This window comes from Neofelis nebulosa, chromosome 5 (assembly GCF_028018385.1).
Source record: "Neofelis nebulosa isolate mNeoNeb1 chromosome 5, mNeoNeb1.pri, whole genome shotgun sequence".
In the NCBI taxonomy this organism is placed as follows: domain Eukaryota; kingdom Metazoa; phylum Chordata; class Mammalia; order Carnivora; family Felidae; genus Neofelis; species Neofelis nebulosa.
The window spans coordinates 137,538,908-137,559,107 of NC_080786.1; the positions used below are offsets into that span (position 1 = coordinate 137,538,908).

Genomic DNA, 20,200 nt, shown 5'->3' on the forward strand with positions numbered 1-20,200 from the left:
GCACAGAGCCCCATATGGGGCTTGATCCCACAACCCTGAGATCATGACCTGAGTCAAAATCAAGAGTTGGATGCTCAACTAACTGAGCGACCCATGAACCCCAAAACATGTTTTCATCAATTAAAAAATGTGACATAATGGAATCAGAAGAAAACGTAATTAAGTATTTGAGTCCCAGGATATATGTTTCATTCCATTGACACTTTTGCTATCAAAAGTGAATGTATTTTAAAAATAAATAAAAAACTTACATCCATGGTATTTATTATTTCTTCTCCTAAGCTATACATTTTTAAAATATGTAGTGTCATAATAATAAATCAATAAATTTGCATGCATTCTTCAACATGGAAAGTGTTGTGACAGTTAACTATGAACTCTGATGTTCAAATGCCTGGGTCCCATTCATATTTTAATAGGTACAAGCCAATAAATACTTAGTTCTGCTAACCTGATATTTAACTCCCTTATCAATACAATGAGCAGAGTACGTACGACTAATTCAAAAGATAGTACTTGGAAAACATTATAATGCTAATGAACTCCATAGGTTAAATTTATATTACCTAATTTTAGCAATAATATACTTTTTTCTTATTTATATTTTTAATTTTTTTAAGTTTATTTATTTATTTTGAAAGAACAAAGACAGTGTGAGTAGGGGAGGGACAGAGAAAGAGAGAGAGAGAGAGAGAGAGAGGGAGAGAATCAAGAGTCAGACACTTAAACTGAGCCGCCCAAGTGCCCCAGCAATAATCAATAATAATATCAATGAATAGTAAATTGAAATCCACAATTCAAATTAAACCTCAGCACATAAACAATAATCGAATACTACATATGCACTGTTGAACTAAGACTAACAATTTTAAATTCTCCTTCATCAAACCACTGAAAAACAATATTTAAACTTTTTACCTCCAAATGCACCTCATTAGTTTAAAATATATTAGAAACTTTCTGTAATTTGTAGATAATATGTAGTCCTAAAAATCTAATTTATTGATATAATTATATGAAAATTAAAATTTTATGCTACTTGGATATTTATAAAAATAACACCATAGCAGATCCTATTACATGACTAAAGCTCTTCTTAAGAGTCCATAGCTTCAATTCATGGAACTTATCAGGTAAAAAAAATAAACGCTTTAAAAAAGGACTTATTTCAAGTAACTGAAGAAATAATTTAATAAAGAATAATACAAAATAAATTATATAAGAAGAAAATACAGCATTGACTTTCCTGATTTCCAGGAGTCAGACTTGGCTCTTTGAACTCATGGAGCTAATTGGGGAGATACATAGTAAATAGATGAAAAATACAGTTGATTTGAGAGCTCCAAAGGAAAGTTAGAATTTTTAATGAGAATTTACATATTGTAATTGACATAAATGAGGCAGTAGGAGTTTGTGTAGAAGTACTTCTTCAGGGGTGCCTGGGTGGCTTAGTCGGCTGGGTGTCTGACTTCGGCTCAGGTCATGATCTTGTGGTTTGTGGGTTCCAGCCCCTCGTCTGGCTCTGTGCTGACAGCTCAGAGCCTGGAGCCTGCTTCGGATTCTGTGTCTCCCTTTCTCTCTGCCCCTCCCCAGATTGGAATCTGTCTCTCTATCTCTCTCTTTCTCTCTCTCAAAAATAAATAAACACTAAAAAAAAAAAAAAAAAGTAATTGTTTAATGTGAACTGAATGATCTTTTTCTAGGAGAGGTAAAACAAAGCCTCAATAGCACATTATGTGGGTTAAAAGTATTGGCTGTTGTATATTAGCCTATATTTATGAGCCTTGCAGGGACATTAGAATAAGCTGTGTCTCTTTTGATTTTTGAATTTTCACCATGAGTTTGCCCCTTTGCGCTTGCCCCTTTGTCATTCAGACTTTTGATAACTTTGTTTTCATTTCAAAAATTACGATTTTTGCTGACATATTGAAATTACACTTAATAATATGGATGTTTTAAGGAGACAAAAGTTGCATCAGATGCTTTTATTTTGACCTTATCAAGCAGAAATGATAAAGTTAGATTACTTAACTATCCAAACATATCTTATGTATAATGAACCTTAATTAGTGATTTACATCTGAAAATAATTAATATTACAAGATGTAAACCAGATATGCTCAAACATATGGATATTTTAAGATATATACTCTTACAAATATGTAACATTAATTTAAGACACTCACATATACTGCTATGACACACTAATAAGTAAAAATAGCTGTATTTATTCGCTGGAATTGTGTACTTAACACTGTAAGCAGGAGCAAAAGAAAACATAAACCAGAAGGACTATTGGAATATATGAAGTTCAAGACGGGTGTGTGTATGTATATGAATATGAGTATATTTATAATTTTATATATAGTTACATATATATATATCTTACATAATCATAATTATTTGTATTTTAAAAGATTTCATCAGTTCAGTTTTTAAGATGGAGAAACTTTCTAGTTTTTTGCAAAATAGCAATTTATTGATAGTAAAGCAAGGATGATATGTACTTGTTTGTAGCTTTTGGGAGTAACTGTAAGATCAGAGAGTAGGCAGTTTAAAATCTGAAATTATGTTTGGAATGCAAGCTGGTGCCGCCACTCTGAAAAACAGTATGGAGGTTCCTCAAAAAAACTGAAAGGAGAACTACCCCACGACCCAGCAAGTGCACTACTTGGTATTTATCTAAGGGATACAGGTGTGCTGTTTCGAAGGCACGCATGCACCCCAATGTTCATAGCCGTACTATAGACAATAGCCAAAGTATGGAAAGAGCCCAAATGTCCTTCGATGGATGAATGGATAAGGAAGATGTGGTATATATATATAATGGAGTATTACTCAGCAATGAAAAAGAATGAAATCTTGCCATTTGCAACTATATGGATGGAACTGGAGGGTATTATGCTGAGTGAAATTAGTCAGAGAAAGACAAAAATAATATGACTTCGCTCATATGAGGACTTTAAGAGAAAAAAACAGATGAACATAAGGGAAGGGAAATAAAAATAATATAAAAACAGGGAGGGGGACAAAACATGAGACTCTTAAATATGGAGAACAAACAGAGGGTTGGTGGAGTGGGTGTGGGAGCAGGAATGGGCTAAATGGGTAAAGGGCATTAAGGAATCTACTCCTGGAATCCTTGTTGCACCATATGCTAATTTGGATGTAAATTAAAAAAAAATTAATTAAAAAAATAAAATCTGAAATTATGTTTAATGTAAAGACTAGCTTGATCTTGGGGCCCCTGGGTGGCTCAGTCGGTTAAGTGTCCTACTTCGGCTCAGGTTATGATCTCACTGTCTGTGAGTTCAAGCCCCACATCAGGCTCTGTGCTGACAGCTCAGATTCTGTGTCTCCCTCTCTCTCTACCCTACCCCCACACATGCTCTGTCTCTCTCCCTCTCTCAAAAATAAATAAACATTAAAAAAAATTTAAAAAAAGAGTAGCTGGATCTTTTCTTATATAGAATTTGTGGACAGTATAAATTTTTAAAAAATAGGATAAAACTTTGAAATAGGATTCATTTTATCTTCTTCTTCTTCTTCTTCTTATTACTATTTTTGAGACTGAGAGAGGGTGCAAGTGAGGGAGGGGCAGAGAAAGAGGAAGACACAGAATCCAAAGCAGGGTCCAGGCTCTGAGTTGTCAGCACAGAGCCTAACGTGGGGCTCCGACCCATGAGCTGTGAGATCATGACCTGAGCCGAAGTCCACACTTAACTGACTGAGCCACACAGGCACCCTTATAATAGCATTTAATAAATATAATCAAGTTAATATGAAGTTCTTAATTTTGGGGGTCATCCAGACACTTGGCAGACATCCAAACCATAGGCACGTAATTTAGAATTTTATTCAAATTTTCCAAAAAGAGCTAAAATTAGATTGCCCAGCAGTCATTATGTTTCCCCAAATTTCAAACATTATGCTATGTGTTCCTCAAAAATATTTTTCCTACCGTTTCATTCAAAATCTCTTACAAGTTTTCCGGTTTATGCTCACTCTCTCATTGCTTTCCCTTAACCTGTCCCTTGCATCATATCTCATTCCTTAAAGCCTCAAACCAACCCATCATTTACTTCTATATCCTCAGAAAAAAATTAATGTTTTTATTTTTGTGAAAGACAGACCTAGCGTGAGCGGGGAAGGAGCAGAGAAACAGGGAGACCCAGAATCTGAAGCAGGCTCCAGGCTCTGAGCTGTCAGCACAGAGCCTGATGCAGAGCTCGAACTCTCGAACTGCAAGTTCATGACCTGAGCTGAATTCTGAAGCTTAATCAACTGAGCCACCCAGGCACCCCTATAATATCTTTCTATAACATACTCTTTTGTCCTTTTAAAATAATCAGCTTAGATATTTATTTAATTTAATTAAAAAATCGAGCTCGGTGTGGCTCGGTTGACTAAGCTCCTGACTTTGGCTCAGGTCATGATCTTGAGGTTCGTGGGTTTGAGCCCCATGTCGGGCTCTGCATTGACAGCTCAGAACCTGGATCCTGTTCCAAATTCTGTGTCTCCCTCTCTCTCTGCCCCTCCCCACCTTCCACTCTGTCTCTCTGTCTCAAAATAAATAAACATTAATTTTTTAAGTTTGGCTCTATTTTTCTAATAAAGATGAGGAATTATTGAGGATGCAAGCAAGAACCAAAAATGATGTCAAGAGAAAAAAAAATGGGCAAAATTATTTATACATGAGAATTCAGCGTTTCCCTCCTTTGTTTACTTTCTAGCTGAAAGCAGAATTTTGTAAGTGAAATTTATTTAGAAGTACTCAAATGTAAATTTGAAAATTCGTGATTGCACTTTTTAATTAAAGAAAAATATAAACACATCAAAGAGGTGCTCAATTTCCAAATAAGATGAAATCAGTTGTCAACTGTTAGGAAACTGTATCAAATTGCCTATTAACTTGGAGCAGCAGAGTGACTTCTTTTTTTAAAAGATTGTTTAATTTGAAAGAGAGAGACAGAGCCCACACAAAGGGGGGAGCAGCAGAGAGAAGGAGAGACAGAATCCCAAGTAGGCTCCACACCATCAGCATAGAGCCCAATGTGGGGCTGGAACTCACAAACTGTGAGATCATGACCTGAGCTGAGATCAAGAGTCAGAGGCCTAACTGACTGTAAGTATGCCCCCTAGGAGCCCCAGCAGGGTGACTTTTCCTGAAAGGAGGCAAACAAAACCAAGTAACAAGAACACTGGTTGCAGTAATCAGGGCACAGTGCCTAGAGTTTTTTGTTTTTGTTTTTAATTACAGTCTGTCAGTCAGCCAGTCTGTCTCTTTCTCTCTCTCCACCCCAACTTTATCAACGTTTTAACAAGAAACACTTGACAGTTGAGGGCATCAAACATTAGGCCTCAGAAGCAATTTGCTCCCAATGTATCCGTGTTCAGATTTTTGGCTGAAGCTTGTTTTCTGCTGATGAATTGTCATCTCGTACCTACTAGACATTACTAGGATTTATTCAACAGAGAGTTTTATTCACATTTTCTGGCCCCCTGGAAGGATACTGAAGTACCAGAAGAATAACTATTCTCATGGAGAAAGGCTATTGACGCCTTAATGCATATGCCAAAAATTGCCCCATTGTGTACAGAGCTTTGGTAGGTGGTTTAATCTGAAACACTGCATGGGCCTTCTGGAAACGAAGATTTTCCCACCAAGGGTGGCTTAGACTATTTGTACTATTAAAGACATTGAAATTTTCATATTTAATAGGAACATCATGCTCATAGGAAAATTTGGTGTATTTATATTGAAAATTTAACTCATATGCCCTCAGTCTGGTAAGACCCGTAGGTGTTGTGGTGCATGTGAGGGGAAACAAAATGACATACTGTTACTAGTGGAAGAAACTATTCCCTTAGATTATTCTTGGTGGGAATGTTTCTCAATTGGTGGTTGCATAAGACATTAACAACTGATAGTCACAGGGTAACAGGAAAGTGGAGAATCATAGGTGAATTCATAGAATCGAACTAACTTGTTCAAATTTCCCTAGAACTTTTAGAAAGCGAACATTAAAAGCAAGTGTGAGGTAATACAAGAGTCACCAGATTATTAAAATATATATCAACAAATATAGGTATAAACTTATCAATGTACATTTAGGTAGATATATAAATATAATATTCATACTTCAGTAGTATAATTCTAAACACATTCAGTTGAATGCCAGAAACCCAACAGAACAAAACCCTATGAATAAACCAATTGCTGTTACTTAGCATATCTCAGTTAAGGTATTTCTGTAGTTCTGAAATTTGGCACTAATTTAAATAATTCAGTATCTTTGTGTTGTGTCTCATAATGATGTTTAAAATCTTAAAATAATTACATTAAATAACTATATGTAACGCTGCTAAGTTAGCAACTTGGGCTCTCTTCTTGATTTGGCTGGACTTACACAATATATTTTAAATTAATCTTCCTGTCACTCACTTAGGCTACTATAATGTGGTCCTCCATTTCACCATGGCTGGATCCTTCATTATTAAAGACAAACCAGATTATGTCATTGTCGTGTAACATGCTTCAGGGATGCCCTATTACCTTTGAGCTGAAAGAGGAACAATTTAGCATGGCATATAAATTCCCTTGTGGTCTGGCTCTTGTCTCCATATCCTTATATTCACGTAAGCTTTCGTTCTAACAATCATTCCTCTGTACTGGAAATTTCCTAAAAGTACAATGTAATATACTTTGCTAGGATATGGATTTCTCGGTTCTTCTAGATTTTTGCAAAATTGTCACCTTACATCCCAAGACTCAGGTCAATATGTTTAAAATGGCATCAGGATTGTAATTTGTGTGAGGTTCCATTCCCAACTACATTTTAAAAATAAAATCCTATAGCTTTCTTTTTTTAAATTGTAACATGCTTTACAAAATTCAAAATTCACAGAAGACTATGAAGTGAAAACTTCCCCTCCATCCTCTTTCATTTGAACATAGTTTCTCTCTTCTCAGCAGCAACTGTGTGATAAAATTATTTGTGTGTGCACTTCTAGAGTCAGTGCATACATAAACCTTGACTTCTACAGATACCCACACCCTGAGCTTCACCGATTTCTTGAAACACCACATTACATTCTAAGTATGTAAAGTGAACAAAGCAGCCTTGAAACAAAAACCTGTTCTTAAGAGAGTACATTTATAAAAGCAATTGAAATACAATGTTCAACAAGATCGTTACAATTTAATAGCCTATGAACTCTGTGTTTGACCAGTAGATCTCCTCTATTTGGTCTACAGAACGTTTCAAATATAAGCCATAATTATTTATCAGTGGGTAAAAAAGCAACTTACAGCTTTTTCCTGAAAAATAGGAAATGCTGATACAAAGAACCTACACCCTTTCTGTGTGTGGGAGTGTATGTATGTAACTTATTATAATAAGTTTATTCTAATATACGTCATCCTATGAATTTTGATAAAATTACTGAGCCGCATAACCATATACCCAATAAAAATAGAGAAAGTTCCATCACTTCTCAAAAAGTGTCCCTTGTGCTGACGCTTTTTAGTCAAACCTTTTCCCCAGTTTCGTCCACTGGAAACCAGAGATCTGTTTCTTCTCCTAGTAATTTTGTCTATTGCAGAATTACACAAAAATAGAATCGTAAAACATGGAGGCACAGAAGGCATCCCTAAATTAGGACACATTTAACATTCATTTTGTTAAATGTTCAAGAGTTTGTTCCTTATTATTATTAAGTAATATTCCACTGCCTGGATTCACCACAGTTTATTTGCGCGTTCACCAATGGTAGGGCATTTGGGTGACCTTCTGATTTGCAGTTGTGAACACAGTTTCTTCCTTCCTTACTTTTTTTTTTAATTTGAGAGAGAGAGAGAGAGTGTGTGTGTGTGACAGGGGCAGAAGAGGCTCTTGATGAGGGGCTAGATACCCTGATCCTGTGATCATGACCTGAATGCAAATCAAGAGTTGGATGCTCAACCCACTAAGCCACCCAGACACCCACAAAGTTTCTAAAAACATACACAGAGAGATGTTTGTATGAACCTAAGTTTTCTTTTCTTTTGAAAAATACCCTAAAACTCACCTGTGCTCTCTCTGTTCATCTCCCCCTACCCACTAACTCCTAGCCATCACTGCTCTTTTTGCTGTTTCAACAGTTTTGTCTTCTCAGAATGTCATATGATGGCATCATAACCTTTGCAGCCTTTTCAGATTTGCTTCTTTATTTAGTAATATGCACATAGTGTTTCCTCTATGTCTTTTCACAACTTTATGAGTAATTTCCTTTTAGCACTAAATAATATTCCACTGTCTGAAGTACCAAACGTCATCATCCAACTGAAGGACATCTTGGCTGCTTCTATGTTTTGGCAATTATGAATAAAGCTACTATAAATATTTGTATGCAAGTTTTTGTCTTGATTTTTAATTCATTTGGATAAATGGTAAAAAGTGTGACTGTGGGGTTGTTTGGTAAAAGTTTTTATAGTTTGGGTAAGAAACCAACAAGCTGTCTTCCGAAGTGGCTGTACCACTGCACATACCCACCAGCAAAGAAGGGAAGTTTCTGTTGGTCCACATCTCTGACACCATTTGATGTTTGTCAGTGTTTTGGATTTGGGCCATTTTAGTGGGTATGTAGTGGTATCTCAGTGTTGTTTTAATTTGCATCTCCCCCCATGAAATATGATGTGGAACATATTTTCAAATGTTATTTGTCATCTGTATGTCTTCTCTATTTATCTGAGTATTAAGCTAGAATATGATGTGAATGATGAGAGCTCTCTTCTAAGAGATTGCCAAGATGGAAGAAATGCCATCCTTTAAATAGCCAAATAGATAAACTCATTGCATTCAAGTTGTCATGATAAACAACAGCTAGTCATCAAGTAACAAATTGACACCATCATTTATCACACGCAGTTTATCTGAGATTCACCTGGTAACAGAGACAACTACCTATGTTTGCTAATTTGCTTATCCTTAGGAACAATAAATTTTTCATGTCTTTACAACAGGCGGTAGTTTTTATAACTAGTAGCAAGGTGCTTCAAGTTAGGCACTTAGCTCCCCACAGAAACTAAACAGTAGGGAACTTATATTTTTTGATGATTTAAAAGCGATGGTGCTTAGGTCCTTGAGAAAGACATTACTGGGTGTTCACTAAATTCAAGAAAAAAGAGCTTCATCTTTAAATAACTTTTACATATATTTCAGACACAAAGAAGCAATTCAACAATTTACTTAGAGGGGCACCTGGGTGGCTCAGTTGGTTAAGCGTCCACTCTTGATTTTGGCTCAGGTCATGTTCTCATGGCTGTGAGATCAAACCAACCCCAAGTCAGGCTCTGCACTGAGAGTATAGAGACTGCTTGGGATTTTCTCTCTTCCTTCCCCTCTAGTCCTCCCTCACTCACATGGTCGGTCTCTCTCTCTCTCTCTCTCTCTTTCTCTCAAAAAAAAAATTGCTTAGACTAAAATTACTGAGAACTGGGCATCTAGGTGGCTCAGTTATTAAACATTTGACTATGGCTCAGGTTATGATCTCACAGTTCATGAGTTCGAGTCCCCATCATGTGAGCTCAAACCCTGCATCAAAAGAGCAGGAGCCCTGCTTCAGTTGAGCTCTGCTTCTCTCTCTTTCTCTCTCTTCGTCCCTCTCTCTCTCTGCCCCTCCTGGGATTCTTTCTCTCTCTCTCTCTGCCCCTCAGTCACTTGCACCTCTTCCTCTCTCTCTCTCTCAAAAACCAATTTCTGAGAACTTAAAGTTGGTTAAATTAATGTTCCAAGAAAAAGAAAGACGGAGAAGTCTCTTCTTATTTTCAACAGGAAAAGTTAGATTCTTATTAGTTAATTAATTAATTTATTTATTGAAAGAGTGAGTGTGAGCACACAAGTGGGGAAGGGGCAGAGGAGAGAGAAAATTTTAAGCAGGCTCCACGCTGATCATGGAGAGCAACAGGGGGCTTGATCTCAGGACCGTGAGATCATGACCTGAGCCGAAATCAGGGGTTGGAAGCTTAACAGGCTGAGCCACCCAGGTGCCCCTAAGACTCTTATTTTAATTCATATTAGTTCTTACATCTCCTGTGGTCTTTCTTCAACATGAAACTAAGATTTTCAACATCCTTTAAGATTCAAGTATTATTAAGTCATCCCTTTGCCCGTAAACATTTCATCCCACCTCAGAGTAAAAGCCACACCATTAACAATGGACTTAAATTGTTGTCCTTTTTACTGGAATCACATTAAATTACTGACCATTTCCTCGGATACTTTAGATATTTGCACAAATCTCAGTATCTCAGATTTTTCCTAACTGTGCTATTTACGTTTGCAAACACTCTTCAATCACTGTGTCGCAGTATTGTGTCACCTGTCACAGTAACAGGGAATGTGACTCACATTCCCTGTTATTATTCTAAGGCATTTACCAATATGTAGGCCAAAAACAATGCATTAGTTATTATTAAATTAATGTTTATTTAATGGCATGCAGTTTATATTAAATATTTTTTGAAGCAATTAATGAAAAGGTTACAAGAATGGAGAAAGAAGATTCAGTAGGAAGGTATTGTAAAAATGCTGTCAAGAACCTGGATTTTATCAAAAGCGAGAGGGTGGTAAAATATGAATGAATCCGGGGCGCCTGGGTGGTCCAGTCGGTTAAGCGTCCGACTTCAGCCAGGTCACGATCTCGCGGTCCGTGAGTTCGAGCCCCGCGTCGGGCTCTGGGCTGATGGCTCGAGCCTGGAGCCTGTTTCCGATTCTGTGTCTCCCTCTCTCTCTGCCCCTCCCCCGTTCATGCTCTGTCTCTCTCTGTCCCAAAAATAAAAATTAAAAAAAAGTTGAAAAAAAAAAGTTAAAAAAAAAAAATATGAATGAATCCAAGAGCTTATTAAGATGATAGAATCAACCAGGCTTAGTAGTTGGTTGGAGATGGACAATAACATAAGATGTAAAGTGTAAAATCCATGATTTCAGTAAGCAAAAGAATACTTAATAACATTATCCATTAAAATATAAAATACAGGGGGATCTCTTTGGGGTAGTTAATAATGATTTCTATTTTAGTCATGAGACTAAACACTTCCTCTGCCACTTATCAGATTTTGGAAAATTTTCATGACCACCTAGCACCTCAATTTCCTCATCTACAATAAGAATAAGAGATTATCTATTTCAAATACACATAAAATACTAAAAAGAGTATTTAGCATATAATAAAAACTAAACATTTACACACTATTTTGAGGCTATTATATTGTTTTCATCATTAGTATCTCATCCAGAAGCAAATGGATTTATGGGTATGAGTTTATAATTATGGATTTTCATGGTATTATACATAAATCAGTACCTCAGTCCTTTGACAAAGGATTTAATATAAGTTATATAATATTTTTGTTCTTCTGTGAGCTACCAGGTTTTTAAGAAATGCTAATATGTTATCTTCATGAGATAACAGAGTCTCTCTCTCTCTGTCCCCTCCCCGTCTTAAGAAAAATAAACATTTAAGAAAAATTCTTCCAAAAAATAAATACAATAAATTTTTCCAACTACTTTTCTTTTAGTGGAGCCGAGTTCAATCTCTCTCCTTTATTACAACAGAATTGAGTAAAGTTTACCTTGCCTGTTTAAGTTATCTAGTGTAATTTTTCCATAATATAATATAAAAATAAATTTAAAAGTTTATTAGTGTCTGTTTTGCTTTGATTCATTGTTTTTGTTTCCAGGAATATGTTCACTTAAGGTATATGAGAATAGCTGGGCATTTAATCATAAGATATTAAAGTTAAAATCATGCATGATTATGTGATGAGGGTTGGACTTCTTCCCAGTGTACTGTCTGTATATATACTATATGGGATTGCAAGCTATGTTGAGATTAGAAAATATTACAATATAAGAAGAAGTAGAATACAAAAAGACGTGTTTTTCTAAACTCGTTATCCAGCATCATTTCTCCAGAAGAACCAAAATTAATGCTTTCATAAAATTTTATTAAAAGGAATATTACCCAACAGTTCACAAACTCCATGAGATGTGGCACATATGGCTGATACATGACTCTAAAATGATCCTTTTATTTATTTTTTAAAAATAAATCCTGGATACCATTTATCCTATACCCCATTTGTCTATACCACAATTTTTCACAGACCCTATTATCTGACATAATAACAATTTCAAAATATTCATGAAGCCAAAAATGTATTCTCACTTATGGGGCAGAGCTCACTGAGCAAGCTGGAAGCTCAAATTGGACACAGCCTCTTGTGGCCTCAATCTTTTCTCTTGCTGTAACCTGTAGAGCTCCTTAGAGTTACTGATCCTGTCACATCTCTGGGTGAGCAAAGAAAGCATGTCAAAGGCTAAATCAATTTGTGTTTTGGTAAATAGGGTGTGGAAAGTTCAAGTGCACAAGTCATATCCAGCCTGATTTCTGCTTGACCACAACTATTAGATGGAATAAGTAGCAAATATACAGAGTCAAGAGGCCTGCCCTTGACAAGAAAAGCAGAACAATAGAAAGGTAGTAATGACTGTCCTATTACCAAAAAAAGATAAAAAAAAAAAAAAGCCCATTGTCTTTCTGAGCTTCCCATTCACCGCCAAGTTGCAGGAAAACAAACAGCAGCTTGGTCTCCTGGTACTGAGAAATACATCACAAATGTAAACCATTTACTAACTCATTTTTCCTTCATTATAGAGAACTGTGACCACAATTCCATGACCACCAGATGCTTGCTAATAAGCAAATATTTCCTTTTTTTAGGAAAATAAAAGTTGTTTTCAAGTTTCAAAAGAAAAAGTTGGGTTTAAACTACTCAATTTGCCTTTTCGTTCAACATTTATAAGTATATATATTTTGTGCTACTATATGTTAGTATTATGCATGGCACAGGGAACAATGATGATCATAGAGTAAATACATTCTTGACAGAGAAAGCTTTCATTGTAGTGAAAGCAAGGTGTATTCATCAAATGCAGAATTACAACAATGAAAGTGCTATAAGAAAGAAATATGTAGAATATTAAAAGTGTCCATGGGGCGCCTGGGTGGCGCAGTCGGTTAAGCGTCCGACTTCAGCCAGGTCACGATCTCGCGGTCTGTGAGTTCGAGCCCCGCGTCAGGCTCTGGGCTGACGGCTCGGAGCCTGGAGCCTGTTTCCGATTCTGTGTCTCCCTCTCTCTCTGCCCCTCCCCCGTTCATGCTCTGTCTCTCTCTGTCCCAAAAATAAATAAAAAATGTTGAAAAAAAAAATTAAAAAAAAAAAGTGTCCTAAAGTTAAAGAATAGCAATATATACAAGTTAATATATGTTAAAAACCTAAAGTATATAAAAGACAAACCTATGGAGTTGAAAAACTTAAAGGCTATTTAAATAGTATGCTAGCTATGGCTATCTCTTAATAGGTTACTGAAAAATGTCATATTCTTTAAATTTTTTATAAAGAGGGATTATAGTTAAAATTGTGAAATAATGTACATGCTTCCAAAGTATGGTTTCATTTTCTCAGTCAGAGAAAGACAAATACCATATGATTTCAAATACCATATGAATATGTGGGATTTAAGAAATAAAACATGCAAAGAGAAAAAAAAAGAGAGGGAGAGGCAAACCAAGAAACATACTCTTAACTATAGAGAACAAACTGATGGTTAGCAGAGGGAGGTGGTGGGGGGATGGGTTCCATGGCTGATGGGGATTAAGGAGGGCACTTGTGATGAGCATTGGGTGATGTATGGAATTGTTAAATTCCTATATTGTATACCTGAAACTAATATTTCACTGCATATTAACTTAAATTTAAATAAAAACGTTTTTAAAAAAGATAACTTGATCCTAGAAAAATCAGAAAAACGATCAGCACAGAGAGAGCACAAAAATACAATTGTAAAAAAAAAAACAAAAAAAAAAAACGACACCACAATTGTCATTTTCTAACAAAAGTAAATAGTTGTGTAAATGCAAAGACAATTTACTGGGTCAGAGTGTTAAATATTACTGGTTTATTATAATTTATATATAAAACCTTTGATTGATTTCCATAGATTTCTGTTGTATACAACTACACTGGTGAAAATAATTCCATAAAAGAAATCCTTGCAGATGCAAATGAGATTATTTTTGACAGAAAAGCGAAAGCTAAATTTTCTTAATAATACTCTAACAGTACCAACCATCACCCTCTCACCTCTATTAGGAAGATGATTTTCATGAATTTTCTGACATTTTCAGAATATTTTAGAGTTATTCCATTGAAATAGAGAATAAAGAATTGGCAAATACTTTGTTAGCATAATGAGTCCAAGGTATATATTCTGTGAAAAAGAGTCTAAGACATAAAGCTTGTGTATTTAATTGAAGCAGGAAATAACTACAGATTCCTCCTTTCCCTTTGCCATGGGATTTTCCTGCTGCTTTTCTTAGCAAGGGATGGAGGTTATCTCTCCACCTTGCAGCATCAATCAGCATTGGTCTTGTAAGTTGTGTTGACTGACAAAATGTAGTGGACATGCATTGAGGGAATTCAGATGCTAGGCCTGAAGAGGACTGGAAGTTTCTACTCTCACCCTCTTGGCAAGTGGTTCTCAAGATGCCATGCAAATAATCCCTGTGCACTGGATTGAAGGATTATAGACCACATGAAGGACCATCTTTGCTGAGTTCCTCTAGAGCTACCATCAGACTGCCTATTGATAGCCAACAACCAACATCAGACATCTAAGTTTATCTTAGAACATCCAGCATCATAGAGTCACAAGATGATTATGGCTTACCAGTGACCTGCGGCACAACTTCCAAAAGAGCTGCCCATCTGAGCCCATTCCGCAGGGCTGACATACAAGATTATGAGTAAATAAATTGGCTTTTTAAAGCCTTAGGGTTTTGTGTTAATTTGCTATACAGGAAAGGATAACTGGTATATCTCCAAGACATCTGGCTTCTGAAATAAAATTAAATCTGTTCAGGAGACCCTGATAAAGTCTTTTTGAATAATAGGTAAAAATAAAAAGTAAGTAATATACATTGGTACATGACGTGCTAAACATTTTACATTTATTGCCTCTAATAATCCTCAAGGTAATAAACATAGTACTTTTCTTATCTCTGCTTTATAGATATTGAAACATCAAGAGAGATTTAAAATGTTGTCCAAAGTTTCCACAACTAGAAAAACGTACAAATGAATTCAAACCTAGGTCTAACTTTTAAGGCAATATTCTTAACTAGCACACATATCTGTATCTTGTAACTTGTTCCTATCTTTTCATAATTTCCAATAACAGTGCCCATGTCAAGGAGTAAAAATAATGAAACTTGGAATAACACCATAATTTAATATGATAAACCAAATAACAATGCTGTAAAATAACTTTTTTGTATTTTTTTTCCTCTATCTACTCACACCAAGAATAGAATGCCTTGCTGACAGAAGCTTAGTAATTATGTCTGTAGGCTGTTTTATGTGCCTAACAGAATACATCATTACATAAAGAACAACTGTTTATGTTTAGCTGGTCAGGGAATAGGAATGGCAGTAACTGAGACATTCTCAGAAATATAACATCGTATAGTAATGAGTTACGTTCACTGAGTCATCAGGAAGCTCTCACAAAGAGAAGTAAAAATTATATGATAGCAAGTATCAGGTTAGGTCAAGAGAGGACAGAATTTAAAACACAAGCCAACATGCTTCCTTACTATGATGATAACACATGTGGAAATGAATCAAAGGCCAAGTACACACATTCAAATATACATTTCAAATATACATTATCAGATAAATATAACAGACATATTGAAAAACACATAAAACATAGAACATCCCCTTTTATTTTTGAATGTTCACAGAAGAATAAGCATGCATCTTATGCATTTCTCAAGTGCACATACTGACAAAAAGAAATGAAATGTTGCTTCTCAGGAGGAGGATCTGGTCTTTTTGAATATTTCTATTTCCAAGATTAAATGACAAAATTTAGTAAAACAATATTAAAAGACTTACCAAGAAAGATTTGCGATCTATGAATTTACAACTTTAGTAAATGGCATTTAAAAAAAAAACTTTTGAATTATCCTCTTTTAATGCTCTAAAATAGCATACAATTATGGTAAAACATGACCCATTTCTTTCTCCTTGTATGTGTACACATATAAATAAATGCATGTATTTTGTCTACACAATATACATATATAACTCTATACATGTATAATTATATATACAATTGTATTTTATTTCTATATACCACCAACAAATACCAATACTTAAAAATAAATTATAAATATATGCAAAAATATAGAATTTTAAATAGTAAATATACCACCAAAACATGAAAGATGACAAATAGAGACATACACCATGTTCAAGAATTGGACAACAATACTACTAAGATGTCAGTTTTCCCCGAATTTACCTATAGATTAAAAGCAACCCTAATAAACGTTCCAGAAAGCTTTTCTAAAATAAATAAGAAGGGTGTCTAAGTGGCTCAGTCAGTTAAGCATTCGACTCTTGGTTTTGGCTCAGGGTCATGATCTCACAGTTCGTGAGATGGAGCCCCTCGCTGGGCTCTGCACTGACAGCACAGAACCTGCCTGAGATTCTCGCTCTCCCTCTCTCTCTCTGCCCCTCCCCGGACTCATGCACTCTCTCTCTTTCTCAAAATGAATAAACATTTAAAATAACTAAGAAAAGTTGCTTCCTAAATTTATATGAATATGCAATGAAAACAGAATAGTTTAATTTACAAAAACAAAACATTGGAACACACAACAAAAGACAAAACAGAATGGTTAATGAAAAAAGACTGATACACTACATATTGTTTTTAATTTTCTTATGTTTATTCATTTTTGAGACACAGAGACAGAGTGAGAATGGGGGGAGGGGCAGAGAGAAAGGGAGACAGAATCTGCAGCAGGCTCCAAGCTCTAAGCTGTTAGCACAGAGCCTGATGTGGGCCTAGAATTCATGACCTGTGAAATCATGACCTGAGCCAAAGTTGGACGCTCAACCGACTGAGCCGCCCAGGCACCCTGATGCACTAAATATTAATGAGAAAGTAGAGTCCAGAATTCTTATGCATTGCTAATTGGTATATACAATACTACAGATACTTTGGAAATAAGTTTTCAGTTGAATGAAATATACTCTCATCTTAGTTTAGTTGTTTTTCTTCTACAAAAAAGACTTACGAAAGAATGCTGATTACAGCTTTTTTCTTTTTCTTTTTTCTAAAGAGAACAGATCTGTGAAAAAAGAAATGTTGAACAGTGTGATACGTACAGCAAATAATATATAAGGAAAAATACTGGTTTAAATGTTCCTGGAAATATCAAATCTGTCCTTTTATTCCATCAAAATATTAAATGACATATTGGGATATGATTTGTAAGCTGTTAAAAATGTTTTTAGGTGAAGCTATCAGGTAAAAATGCACGAGTCCTTGCGTAAAACAATATTGGAGAGAATAATGGGAGCTACTCTGAATGCCATCCTGGGGTTTGAATCTACTAGTCCGGCCACAGAAGTATAGAGAGGTTACTCAGGGCTAGGCTTATTATTTTCTCCCCTCAAAAGATATTGCATTTTAACTTTAGGTCACTGACCCTCTTATTGTACCTTTCATTTTTATTTCCATTGAAGAACAGAATAGGAAACATTAACTTGCAATTTTCTCTAGAGTGATTTTGTTTTTCAAGTGTATGCAGTATCTTTTAAAGTGGAATACTAAAGAGACTCTTAAATACTGAGAACAAACTGAGGGTTGATGGGGGTGAGGGAGAGGGGAAAGTGGGTGATGGGCATTGAGGAGGGCACCTGTTGGGATGAGCACTGGGTGTTATATGGAAACCAATTTGACAACAAATTATATTTAATATAAAAAAATAAATAAAAAAATAAAGTGGAATACTGAAAGTGTCAACAGTGTCTCAACTAATTATATCTGGGTAATTAAGTAATTTACACTTTTTCACAATTAAAAAAAAATCTAAGCATTAGATTTCTCATGGCCTTTTACAGACCAATTCAATTGGTAGGAACTGAACTTCAATATTCACTAATATAAACACTGCTTTAAGTAAACCTGAATATTCACAGCAGCATAACTACAACAGGAATATAATTATTTCAACACTTTCTAGCAGGGAAATAACAAAATACTTGAATATTAATATAATGAAATAATGAAATGTTGTGCCGTCTCAAAATAATAAAAGTTAAAATCCTGAAATAACTTATTTTTTCTATCAATACTGAAAATAAAAATAAGGATATCAATGATTAAGATTAATAGTAATATTCTGTGTGACAGATTTCTGTTCCTTGTGTAGGGAACAATAGTTTACTAATTACTTTTTATCTTACCTACAAAGGCTTATAACTGTCAATTGCAAAAGATTTCAAGGGTGACCTAAATAGTCATTAAAGATAATACTTAGGTCAAATGAATGAAAATTTGCAGAGAGAACAGAATTATCTCAATTTTGTTATGTTAAATTTCAGAGTGAATACAGTATGTGAAAAAATGAATTTGTATTATTAAGTAGGACATTTAATAAAACACTATTATACAACATTCAATAAAGCATGTATGTATGTATTTAAACACGTATGTCTTCATAGTCAGTGGTTTCTTTTTTTAACACAATATCAATTGTTGGTTTTATTAGTATCATAGTATAGTTTTAATGCAAACTACATATAAACACAATTGTTATTCACACACTTATCCTGTGAAACAATATGTGAATATCAACCTTAAAGCACTTATAAAAATGAAGATATATAAAATATCTTCCTAAATTAAGTCCAAGGACAACATACACAAAGCAAACATTTGAACTCGTCAGTAATCACATCAAATATGGACAGGCTGACTGAGCAGGGAAAAATGATTCTAATTTTAAAATTACATAGTTCCAGGTAAAATCATGCAATGCCACTATCTTTGTATTCTGCACAGATTCCCAAGGCAAACACTGCTTCCGGCTTTCTGAACCACCAGAGACAATGACCCACCTGACCGACTTATCATAGTCCTTTTAGTCTTCTTTCCTGATAGGTCCTTAGGTTCCTTGGAAGGAGGCATATGGATGGGTGTCTTTGGAATTGGATTATAAAAAGCTCGCTCTGGATCAGAATTTCCACAGTGAAACTCTGTAAGATTTCCATCGGCATAGCCACAGCTGTTTGCAGCTGGACAAGGTTTATTTTTTTGCGTTTTCCAATCATTCCTTAAACTTTTTTTCTGCTATTTCCTTTTTTTCTGTGTAATTCAGCTTGCCTTGGTTTTTCTTTTAGCCTTTTCTTCTTTCTTCTCACATCCTTCAGCATTTGTTTTCTTTAATCATTCTTGATATTTTTCTTTGCCTTTTCTTGGAAATGTTCTTTCCCCAGTTCTTCTGCTGCGTTTTTCTCCATTTCATTAATTTTTTTGGTTCCCTCTCTTTTTGGTTCTGTTCATTCTAAACCCATTCTCTATGCTTTTCTTCAGCAATTACTTTTCTTTTTCAACGTTCTTCAATTTCTTTTCTTTTCTTTTTTTTTTTCTAGCCGCTAATTTAATTCCTCCAGTGCTTTCTGTCGCAGATGGTCTCGTTCCTCTTTTTCTTTGCCAACGAACCACAGTTCCCATGGTGTCAGGAGGCTTTCTGGTAGGTGCACCTGTTTCTGCTCTTCTCGGTTGTCGTCTGACTCAACCACACTGGCATACCGCTGTAACTCCACTCCTTTCAGGCTCGCCACCTTAGCCTTTGAATCATGAGCATCTTCATCCAGGTCTTCCTCATCCACCCTGTCACCATCGTTGCAGTCAAAAGGGAAGCTCTGCTGGCCAAGGGGAGACAGCGACATGGTGGAATCACTCAGCTCAGTAGCGGTGAGCAGACCATCACCATCTTCAGCCCTGCACCCGGCACTGCTGTAAGGACCTGGGCCTGTAGCAACCAAGAACCACATATCCGTCGGGGGCAAATCAGCCCCACAGCCTGGCTGCCGACATCTGGCCCATCCAAGGCGGGCAGTGGTCTCTTAATTAGAGTGGTAGGTAGATTTCTCACAGCCATGACTTGATAAATTATCACAGTAGGTCATCCAAATGTGTTTGAACATACATTTTAGATTTTATTTTTAGTGTTTATCCTTCTCTTTTTCCTTTGAAAATCTAAAATTCACATGTCACATAACTTCTGGAATTCA

At 35.5% G+C, this 20,200-nt stretch overlaps 1 pseudogene; it reads right to left on the reverse strand.

Moving 5' to 3' along the window:
• Positions 1-18,944: 18,944 nt before the first annotated feature.
• Positions 18,945-19,960, reverse strand: LOC131513203 (coiled-coil domain-containing protein 34-like; annotated as a pseudogene).
• Positions 19,961-20,200: the final 240 nt, after the last annotated feature.